Source organism: Melanotaenia boesemani, chromosome 2 (genome assembly GCF_017639745.1).
Source record: "Melanotaenia boesemani isolate fMelBoe1 chromosome 2, fMelBoe1.pri, whole genome shotgun sequence".
Classification (NCBI taxonomy): domain Eukaryota; kingdom Metazoa; phylum Chordata; class Actinopteri; order Atheriniformes; family Melanotaeniidae; genus Melanotaenia; species Melanotaenia boesemani.
Window position 1 is genome coordinate 14,955,107 of NC_055683.1, and position 9,696 is coordinate 14,964,802.

A 9,696-nucleotide genomic window follows, 5' to 3' on the forward strand; every position below is an offset into this window, starting at 1 on the left:
ATTAATTACAGAAAATGTCGATCACTCAGGCCAGAATTTAAATGCAGGACCATCTGTAATTCTGAAAAGTTAATTAGCCTGAAGCGCAACGCGGTCATGTTCAGGGCAAACGGCTCCAAAGTAGAGCTCTCCAGGCAGCCTGCCACTGCCTAATGAGAGTCTCCCGGTGTGCAGGTTTATCATTTGAACACTTTGGTGAAGGTTACATTTAAATAATTTCCAAGCCTTAGTTAGAGATATTGTTTAATGTGCTTATTATATCCTAATGGAATTATGACGCTTAGACAAAAGGGGGCTTGGTTGTCACCAAAAACGCTGATTCAAGTTTTAGTATTTGGTTTAACCAGCGATTTCTTTTTAAATAAATGTTTAGATCATCATCATTAATAGGTTATTATTAAACCAACGCCCAGTGCGTGCTCCATGTGGTGTCACTGGATCCTGATCAGGGCGCATCAGCGTGCAGTGTGCGAGCCTGAATCCTGAATCGTTGAGTCGCGTCTGCCGCGCCCCTTTGACCACGCTTGATTCGCAACAATGGGAGGACAGGGGAGAGAAAGAGACGGAGAGAGGAGGAGGAAGAGGAGGAAGAGGAGGAGGAGAGAACAGCAGCATTGCCAGAGATTCCAGGATCTAAAGGGAGGATGAAGGGTGGAGAGTGTCTGCCTCTCGGATCTTTTTTCTCTCTTTAATTATTATCATTCCCTTCTCTTTTCTTTCATTTTTTTCTCCTCTCGCAGAGAGAGACGGCATTTTCAGTCCTGATGGAAGGAGAAAGAGAAAAAGAGGGAGTTAGAGAGGGGGCGTTTCCCCCTACCCCTCCATCTCCCCCTCGCTCTCTCTCCCCCTATCTCTCTTCAGGGTGATTTCCAGATATTGGCAATACACCGTCTTCGACTTGAGTTGCACAGAGCAGGAATTGACAAGACTTCCAACTATGGTGGGGGTGAGTATGGAGTAAATCCTCCAGAGACGCCGCCGCCGCTGCCATTCTCCTCATAATCCGTTTGAACTTAAATGCTGTGTAATAGAATTAACGCATAAGTCACGCAGAAATGTGCTACAGCTACAATATGGCTACAGCGGAGAGCTGTCAGTTTCTGACAAGCGGGGAGCTTGTTTAAATGTTTCATCTCCATAGTGTCTCCATTAAAATCCACGCGGGGTGGAGGAAGAGGGGAGAAAAGCGCTATAGACTTGCTTCAAATAGCTAACACTGGCGAGATCATTCATTTCCCTCCTTTTTCCCTCCTCCGCTCTCTTCCTTCATTCATTCATTCATTCATTCATTCATTCATTCATTCATTCATTCATTCATTCTCCCTGCATACTATTATCTAACTTGCTTTGAGCTTCTCTTTCTTTTTATTTATTTCTTTTTTTGTTTTTTATTCTCCCTGAAAGACTTCAGTAAGATAAAAGAGTTGGATGTGACTTCGCTTGTTGCATTTGCAATGACTTTTTTGTTCCAAAGTGAACGGCCTGCACTCTTGTTGCAGATGGGATTGACTTTCTTTTCCTTTCCCCAAAAGGAAACTAACTAGATTTCACTTTCTTTTTATCAGAAAATCATCACCATCACCACAATTGTGTCTTTATTGAGCACCATCTGATGCTGCAACACTTAACAGTGATTTATTTATGGACATAAATCCATACTAAGGTTTTGCCTGGCCTTCATTTGGGATTCTCTTTTATATTTCGCAGCAATCTAGCAGAAGTTTTCAGCCTTTGTGGACTAAACACTGCTCTTACACAAGGGCTTGTGCTGTATAATGTGATGTCCTCTTCAATTGATTGGCTTCAGCTCCTTTCAATGAAATATTCAAGCTCCCTCCTGCACCTCCTCCCTCTGTTAGCTGTGTAATTCAATAGCCAGTGCATTATCATTTCAGTCTGTATCAAAGCAAATTCAGCCTATATCCTGTAATCCACTGAATTTACAGCATTTACAATTCAGCTGGTAGCTTTTTCGCAGCTTGTGTGAGAGCATTTGGCAGCGTGTGTGTGTGTGTGTGTGTGTGTGTGCATCTGTGTGCCATAGAGAAAGAGCATCAATTTGAATGAGTGTATGTGTCTCTGCATGTGAGCGTGCATGAGCCTCCCTGCCTGCTTCGCTGTGTGCATGTGCTCAGGCCCTCAGGCGCGTTGGCAAGCATGAACTCCCTGAACTCAATCCTTGTCCATTAAATTCCTATTGATCAAGCAGCAGCAGAGAGAGACATAAAGTTCCATCTCCTCGGTTTCATGTGGGCTTGGCTTGGAGCCGGCTCTCCATCTTTTTAGCCCGCCCCCCACCCAGAAAGAGGAGAAGGTAGGGTGCAAAATAGAAGAAGGGAGAAATACAAAAACATTGGTTGGTGCTTAAGGTATCCATTAGTAGAGATGGATGAAGAGGGGAAACAACAATGAGCTAATAGTTGATTAGTAAATTGTTAGTGCCTGCACAAGAATCAAGTGTACGTGTACGTATGTGTGTGTGTGTGAGTGTGTGTGTGTGTGTGTGTGTGCACTTTCTTCTTGTGCACAAATGTCTGTTTATATGTGCTTTAGCTCAGTCTACATGTGTGTGTGTTAACAGAGGAGACTTCTATTTAGTAACGCAGCAAAGCGGCACATATCTCTCCACTGGGAGCTGTCCTTGGTTCTGATCTGCGGCCCTGTACTCCCCCTCCTGCTACCCACACACACATATATGCACACACAATTCCCTCCCTGATCAGCACCCCCAACCCCCCACCCCCACTTCATCCACCCTGTTGATTGACATCCACATGCTCTCCATTTGGCTGCGGGTGTTTGCGTATATATGTGTGCACCCGAGTTAGTGTGACTGGTGGAGGGTGTGTTTCCTTTCCTTTTTGTTTTGTTTTTTATTTTCTTTTTGGGGGGGTGGGGGGAGCTGGGCCATCCTCAGAGGGCCTTGAGCAGGGAGGATGCTGGGTAAAAAAAAAAAAAAAAAAAAAAAGCACAGAGTAAGAGGAGAAAAACAAAACATCTGTGTGGTAATTGGGCTCCCCTTAGTATTGTAACGCATACATTGACATCTGTTTGATAATTGGCTACCCTGGCTCCTCGGCGTGTGTCATGCTAAATGCCGGTTTTGTTGGAAGAAATGAGGAGGGTGTGTGTGTGCATGTGCATAAAAGGGCTTGTGTGCATCCATATCCAAATGGGGGAGGGAAGGGATGCTTAGATTTGTTGGTATTGTAAAAGCTCCACAGGTCTCTTGTGCATACATTCCCCGCCACTGTCTCTCTCATAAAAGAAGATCCTTCTTGCAGCACCCAAAAGCCTCTGAGCGGAGGTGGGCATGAGTTCACAGCCTGCATTTAGCCCGACAAATCAAAAAATATAAGTGCCAAGTGTCAAGTGATTGTTTACTGCCTCTTGTGCTCAGCCTCTGGGGTTTGCTAGCGCAGTGATTTGAGCCACAGACCCTGAAGCGATATTAGCTGCTTCCGCAATTTGTTCTGAGCTTTGGAGGGGAGAGGCCGTCAAATTGCATAGATAAATATGTTGAATAATTGATGCGGCGCATAGTAGGGAGCTGTTTGGGAGCACACCAGAGATTGCTGGTGATGCCTGTGCTGCCTCATAGACAGTCTGTCTGTATTAGACCAGGCTGGCGTGTGTGTTCTATCCTCTCAGGGCCTGAAACATTACAACACTTACTCTTATCCAGATCTGCTCCATCGATCCTCAATATGTCGGCCCTGGCTGTGGGTTTTTAAGGGATTTTGGATCCGAATCTTTACATCTTTCTCTAATCTTTAGAGTTTCTTGTATCAATAGAATTCATGTTGAAAACTCCGTCATCAGATGTGAAGGTTTAAGCTGCTTCTTAAAAACTAATTCCGAGTAATACCTTATAATACCTACCTATTCTGTAATCCTGCAGATCTATACAAGAGTGTCAGAGCTTATAGTAATGGGTGAAGGATTAATTTGAGGATTTTTCTCAGATGACACAAGGGAAGTGGTCCGGCTGAGTCAGTAGAGACCAACCGGACGGGCCACCGGGACAGTTAAGAGCTAAGATGTTAAGTCCTACAGGAACTCAGACGTAGGGGAGTTGCTCTTCCTCGCTCCATCTCCTCCCCTAATGCTGTCTAATGTGAGAGCTTATGGTGAGCAAAGGGGGAAGAAAGAGTTGTAAAGACAGGGGGATTTGAGATCTCAAGGCCCCCAAGAACCACGAGAATGCTATCATCAGCTACAACCTCCAATGAAGGATTCAGATGTTTTCAAAGCAGCCTTTTTCTCTGCCTTTCTTTTTCCCTCCCCACCCTGCAGCCTTTGAAAAAGTGTGGTATTTCACATGCAGAGGTGTTTAGAATAATAGCAGGAATCACTCCTTTCATGTAGTCTCTTTTCAGTGCAGACGAGCGCACAGCGGCGTTCTCCACCGTTTGATTCCTTGATTCCGGGGCCTTGAAGATGCGAGGGCAGAGGCATGTGAGGACTGCTTATCTCTTCCTGACACAGCCAATCATGTCGATGAATGACAGTCCGAACCTAGCTAATACACCCCCCCACCCCGCCTCTTTTCCTCTCACACACAAACACACACATGCCACTCTCTATCCATTTCCTCTCATCTCTTTTCAAATTACACTTCTTCCTCTTTTTGTGCTCCATGACGTTTCCCTTCTTCCTGTGTCTGGGATGCTTTCATGCCTCCTTCCCTCATTTCCTACCTCCTCCATCTCCGTTCTGCTGTGTTTTCTCCCTCCGTTCCCTCATGTGTGCAGCATGGGGGGCTCGAGCTGGCAGCCCCCTTCGCTTCCTCAGATGCGGTGAGTGCGACTGATAAAACACAGGGACAGGGATGGCGAACGCTCACATCTCCCACTCCCTCACTCACGCTCAGTCAGGGGTTCCAAGCATTGAAAAAAACTTTATTGCACCCTGGCGTGCAGCGACAAAACGACTATTTGTGTACACACAACAGTCCATCACGTTCTTTCTTCTTCTTCTCCTTATTTCATGCCTGCTGCTGACTGCAGATACAGTCGCTGTTGCAGAAGAAGTAGCAAGTTAAAAGTGTTTATTGGAAACAGTGGTTTCACTGTCGCACTGAAGCTGACGCCATTAAAAGGCATGAGATATTCACACCAATTAGGCCTGAGCAAAGCACTTGGCCTCTATTTAGGGAGATAAAACCTGATCCAAATGGTGCTTTAATGCATCCACAAGGCTTCTACAGACAAGGATGAGAGATTTTCTTATTATTGAAATGGGTTTTAGGTAAAATAATAAATGACAAATGAAAAAAAGGTAGGAATTTTCTTTGGTTTTGGGAGTCATAGCTGGATAAAACAAGCCATTTTAAAAACTGCAGCTCTGGGAAGTTTCAGTTTTGACATTTTGTGACTTTTGATATTCTGTGATGAAATGCATTATGATAGCAAATAATCTGCAGATGAACCGGTTTGAAAGAAGACTTCAGTACTAATTAATTGATGAATCCGTCCTGTAAGATTTGTGCTTTCTCTGTTTTCTCTTGCAGAACCTGGGCAGTTTTCAGCAGCTTATAAAATCCCCACCCTTCCCTCCAGCTCTCTCCTGCTGCACAGCGTCGAACACAGAACGAGGGGGATGGGAGGCGAGAGCCGTAGAGAGAGGAGAGATGGTTGGAGGGGAGTGAGGTGGCGTGACCGTTTGCTCCCGTCTCGACTACGGGTATTCTTGGGTTGATAATACAGATGTCGATGTTATTGCTTGAGAATACGCGTAGCTGAGTGGAAGCCATCATCGGCAGCAGCAAATGTTCCTCCTGATGTGAAGATTGGCTGAGCTGATGTTAATCTTCTCCTAGAGTCCTCCTTGTGGTCCTCAAGCTCGCCCCCATGCCTCTACCCAGCATCCTCTCTGCCTCTGCAGGAAGTAAGATCCTTCCAAGCGTGCATCACACACCTTTTTAGCTCTGATTGTTCATCCGCTTGACAGATGCCCTTATCAGAGTGCGAGTGAAGAGGGGAATCCAATAAGTACACATGGTGGAGGGGGAGGAGAGGGGGGGTTGTGTGTGCTGAGGCTATGACGAGACGGAGGCTGAGCCCCCGACTGCAGGAAGACATGACTCTGCACGACAGGACAGAAGGTCCAGCAGTCGCGGTAGCTCCTGTGGTTCTTCACGTATAAGGTCACAGTAAAAGAGCAAATCCAATATCCAGACAGGCTGGCGGGAAGACGGGCGGGGGCAAACAGGCTGGCGGGCAGGTAGGGGCACGGGCAGGAGCACATTTAGAAAGTCATAGATAAATCTTAGTCTTCTCTCAGCTGGAGGGGCGGGAGGAGAGGCAGAGACGGGGACAAAAACAGGGACAAACAGGAAATACAACATCAGGGAAGAAAAGACTGAGTCCAGCTGCATGGTCACATTTAATTTCATACCATAACGAGTACATCTCTAAAGAGACACAAGTGAATACTTTTGGAGTCATAGTAAGAGGGGCTTTGTTACCGGTAAAGAATAAATTGCAGCTGGAGCTTTAAGCCTCTTTTATATCATGCAATATGTGATATTAAAGGCAGGATGAGCATGAAAGTAAGAAAAAAAGTTGACTTAGTACAAAACTAATAAAACCTCCTTGCTTTGCTCTAATGAACTTTTACTTGTTTTTTTTTGTATAAAAACACGACTTCTTAATTTACTCAAGTATCTTGTTTCATAATTAAATTTCAGAAGTTTGTCTAACTGAATGAAAATTTATTCTAAAATTAGCAGCTTATGATAATTTTTAGCTCTCCACAGGGACCTGTTGGATTCTCAGCTGCTCTGTAACACCACAAGGTGATGGAGCGAACAAAATCCCATGCCATTAAAACTACAAGTGTTTCTTTCTTTTTTTTTTAGTCCACCCAGCAAAGCAAGTCTGATACATTATATGATGTTGTATGTTATCATTTGTAAAGCAGCTATGTGCTAAATCTGAGGCGCCTCTGACAGGCAGGGAAACCTTATAGCCAATGTTACATGGTCACTTGTATTGTCCAAATTCTGATTAACACACCTGAAAGAAAACAGCAAAAAAAGTTTCCCAATAAAGGGAACATCACATAAAATATTCAATTTTTTATATTCTTGTTCTAATAAGAACAGAAGAAAAAAAATGTTCAGAGCATTTTATAATTTCTTCTGTTAAATAAACTACCTTAACTATTATTTGTAATTAGTCGCAAAGCAAATCCAGAGGCGTCAATGTTATTTTCTCCACCCAGAAAAAAATGTTTTAGTTTCCCACTTCTGAGGTACATTGAATGCAACGTGACAGTGCCAGGTGGACCAAACCATTGTGAGAATTAGGAAGAAGGATGTGACTTTTTAAAACTTTGTAAGGCTTTGATTTTATTCATAACCATATACCATAATTGTATGTTTTAAAGTAATGTGTTGAGGGAGGGCAGCTCTCTCTTATGCTAGTAAAAGGGGTTAAGATCTCCCCTGTTGCCCCTGTCATTTATACTTGTGTACACAGCAGTTGCAACATTAAGTAAAGGACATGACTGAATTAAATTACTTATCAAGTAATGTTAATGTTGCTCAGATTCAAAACAAATACTAAATAATTTCTTCTCATTGTCATCATTTACCTGCTTTTGGCTCTTGTGCTGTATGGGGTGGTCAAATTGTCCATTTTCCCCATTCCAGTATAGTTTGCAGGGCATTGAAACATATTAGTGTCATTGTAATAGGGTGTAATAAGATTATTTAAATCCCTCTATTTCACAGTGGGCGAATGTGATGCTGGGGCTCATCCATGTAAAAGGCCCTTTGACAGGAACTGTGTCTGTGTGCTAAACCCTGGAAATTCCCAGCCAAGAGGATTCTCCACGCCACTCCCCAGAGACTCCACTTACATCAGTGCCACTGTCTCTCTGTCACTGGGCATGTGTGTGCATATATGTGTGCTTGCATTAGTCCGTGCATGTGTGCGAGAGCAATTTTTCTGTTTCTTCTTCCACATAGCAATTAAAGATCCAATTGATTTCCCTGCCTACACTGATTACCTGCTTCACTAGTTTGATTTTCCTATGATATCTGATTAATAGTGAGAATGTTCAGAGGGAGCTGGAAAAATAACATGAGCACTATAACCCTGTAACACAATGGTTTCTATGACAACCATTATTAGGACTGAAAACTAGAAAGCTGACTAAATGATTATATACGTGTATTTTTGCTCTCTTGATCAACATTAGTGGTTTCAGTCATTTGGAATTGAAAACACTGAAACCCATCAGGCAAAGGTTTCTTCCACATCTTCAATTTATGGCATCCTACAGGAAAAAAAAGAATGTAAGAAAAGCTTTATCAATCATTTTCAGAATATTCTGATCTACTGTTTTTGTGTGCTATGAATGTTTGTATCAAAAATCATTGTAATCCATCCAATAGATCTCAAAAGGTTTCAAATTAAACTTCTATTTTCCGCCTAATAAGTGAGATGAAATAAAAGGATCACCAAACCAGGAGAACAGAAATGTGAGATATTGAGATATTTCACAAGAAATTAAGAATATTTCATCTGTTTGGACAGTAGTTATGTGTCCATCTAGAGCAATCTTTGAACTTTTAACCTTAAGAAGTCAATATTCTGATTACGGTGTTCACATGAGCTGCAGTCAGGATAGCCCATATATATTTAATTTTACAGCATCGTCCACTCAGTAACTCTTATTCATATTATGTAATATTACTGATTTGCAATGTGTGTGCCCACCCTAAGCCTTCATCATGTCAACATCTCAAGACAAAAAGCATTAGCGTACACTGGTTTACTCTCCTCAATTTATACTTTATATCAGAACTGTGACAGAAAAATTTGCTGTATTTGAATCAATTTCACAATATGTGAATAAGAAAAGGTGGATGGAAGAAGTTAAAATAAAAAAGGGGCTAATGGAGTATCTTTAGGTGGTTTTTGCCTGTTTAAAAAAGGCTGGATGCATCTTAGAGGTAATAAAAACATCATTGTAAACTGCATCTAACCTGGAAAAGATTAAAATGACACGATTCATCAACTGTTTCCCATCTGAGCGGAAAACCATAAACTCATGTGATTGATCATCAGATATAATATCCACACTTATTCCCTCTTCCAATTTTTTATTGTGGGTGTGCACTGTAGTTTTTTCTCCTTTGTGGTTTGTGTCAGGCTACTTCTTAAACTAAATTACAACTGTTCACAATATATCATGAACTGGCACCATCTTATTGCAGCCTAGTTTGTTCCATTTAAACCAGTAAAAGGAAACATTTTAAACACTTTTCAACATATATGCTTAAGTTTGAGTAGAATCAACATAGCCCCGTATCCACCAAGGAGTACGGGTCAGGTTTTGTTCGATAAATCGTAGCTGCATTGGCTGCTTAATAGCATGATGTCATACCGGCACGATGCCTTCTGAAGAATGCGACACATAAAAAAAAAAGGAGGAGAATGGTGGACATCCAGCGGTTTGTGTTTACTCTTCTGGCCACGTGGCTTTAAATAAAAATTCTACAGTATATTTAAATGTGGAGATCTTATAGCTCGGACAGGAAGTGAGGATTTTTTCCACCAATCAGTGTTTTGCAGCGTGTAAAGCTCCACCCATTGGGGGTCGGATTGGTAAGATTGAGACTCAACAGAAGGGTCCCAAAAATTTGGATGGGTTGGACGGAATATTCTGGCTCCCTTCCTAGTT

General features: G+C 42.6%; 1 long non-coding RNA gene across 1 annotated transcript; it reads left to right on the top strand.

Annotated features, from left to right (window-relative positions):
• The first annotated feature begins 787 nt into the window (after window positions 1-787).
• Window positions 788-8,006, top strand: LOC121631987. Its single transcript, XR_006008843.1, has 3 exons — window positions 788-946; window positions 5,513-5,889; window positions 7,739-8,006. It is a non-coding gene; the product is annotated as an uncharacterized LOC121631987 (long non-coding RNA).
• Window positions 8,007-9,696: the final 1,690 nt, after the last annotated feature.